General features: G+C 42.0%; 1 pseudogene; it reads left to right on the top strand.

Annotated features, from left to right (window-relative positions):
- Nucleotides 1–200: 200 nt before the first annotated feature.
- On the top strand, nt 201–320 carry LOC120375947 (annotated as a pseudogene).
- Nucleotides 321–1,917: the final 1,597 nt, after the last annotated feature.

The following is a 1,917-nucleotide window of genomic DNA, read 5'->3' on the forward strand; positions in this document are numbered from 1 at the left end:
CCATTCCAATTAAAAAAAAACAAAACAACCCAATAAACCAAAACAGTCACAGCCTGAAACAAACCTACACAGAAGCAAAATTAAACCTGTGCCAACACTGGAACAAACTATGTAAATTTCTAATTCTAACTTCTTGTTTCTCCCAGGAGGAAAGTGTTTTGCATCTCAGTAACCAGGCTGTCACTGCAGCTTTCCTTTCACTAAATAAGAAGTGGCAGTATCATAGCCAATGAGGTTAATCCGAGGCGTGATTATTGCTAGTTGAAAACTTTTCCCAATGCCCTCAGTTTTCTATGAGAAATTGAAATTGTATCTTTGCACTAATATCCCAAATGTGCAAGTCCATCCCCTCAGAGCAGCCCCACACCCTGAGCCCAGGGGAGAATCTCAACTGGTTTGTGCATTTGTAACCCTGGGGCCTGAAGCTGATGAGAGAAAGGGAAGTGAGCCATCTTGGAGGTTTCCGATACCACCTGCCGGGAGCAGAGGGAATTGACTGAGCAACGTCCTGGCTAATTTTCACCTTGTTCTCTGCCAGCAGGCTCCACTGGAGAGCTCGGGAGTGACTTGACAATGGCAGCACCCTATGTACATTTTGGAGCCATTGGGGTGAAATGTGAGTACTTTTGGGGTTGGGACCCACATGAGAATGGATGTGCACAAACTGGAGAGAGTCCAGCAGAGGGCAATAAAAATGATTAGGGGGCTCGGGCACATGACTTAAGAGAACCTACAGGCCATATCCTGTATGTTAAGCTAAGGCAAAGTTAGCATCTCTATAGTGTGACCTTTTACACTATAGAGATGCTATAGAGAAAGGAAAATTGACCTTTATCTTGTTAAATAAAGAGAGAAGTACCCACGCTTGTCTAAGACCTTTACCTAGACCAATCGACAATGGAGAATGGCATAAGGTGTTTTTCAGTGTTGTACTCACAGAATTAACACGTACACCACAAGGGAACTTATGTGCATATGTACATGTCATCAACACGCACAAACATACTAGCCTATGAAGTAAGCGTACCCTAACGTTTTGTGGGTAAGGAATGAAATTTGGGCATAGGAGGAAGGATTTCAGGCGCTTGTGCCCTATAAAAGAGGTAACCCACCTCGCTAGAGCACGTTGCTCTATCATTCTTCTATCATACTTCCTCCACTCTCTCTATCTACTATCAGTAGGCCGTTCTTGTTCTTAAACTTTAAGTTTCAAAGTAACTCGGCTAAGCTTGGTTTCCCTACGTTTTTATTCTTTGTTTATTAGGATTTGATTTTAAGTTTAACTTATTCAAGTAAACCCAAAGTAACATTAGCTTTTTCGAAGCACTGCATCTTTCACTCAAGAATTGAGAAACCTGAACTGCAAGGCTGGTCCTGTGTCTCTTACCACCAGGTTATCAAGGAAGGGTGTGAGTATATTAACCAAAACTTTGTTGCATATAATGCCATATGTAAGTTTTGAATAGCAGTAATGCAACTGTAACTTTATAACTCAATTAAATTAAATTAAATGTAAGCTAATAAATTAAATTTTCATCATATTTTCAAAATTAATATTATTAGTATACCCTAAATCAGGCTACAGGGGACAGAGAGTTGGAGTGCAGGGGGATGAGAGCACTGGCTAGGGGGTGCAGGCTTTGGGGTGGGGTTGGAATGAGAGGTTCAGGGTGCAGTAGAGGGCTCAATGTTAGGGCAGAGAATTGGGCTGTGAGGGCTCTGGAACAAGGCCAGGAAAAAGAGAATTGAGGCATGCAGGGCCGTCCTTAGGATTTATGGTGCCCTAGGCGAGATTATGAAACTGGTGCCCCTGTGCCTGATCTGCTCTTAGCAACACAAATATAAGCATACAGTATTGGAAAACTTGCCACATTCACCTTATTAAAACCAGTTTAACTTAATGAAGCACACTGTAAT

This window comes from Mauremys reevesii, linkage group 12 (assembly GCF_016161935.1).
Source record: "Mauremys reevesii isolate NIE-2019 linkage group 12, ASM1616193v1, whole genome shotgun sequence".
Classification (NCBI taxonomy): Eukaryota; Metazoa; Chordata; order Testudines; family Geoemydidae; genus Mauremys; species Mauremys reevesii.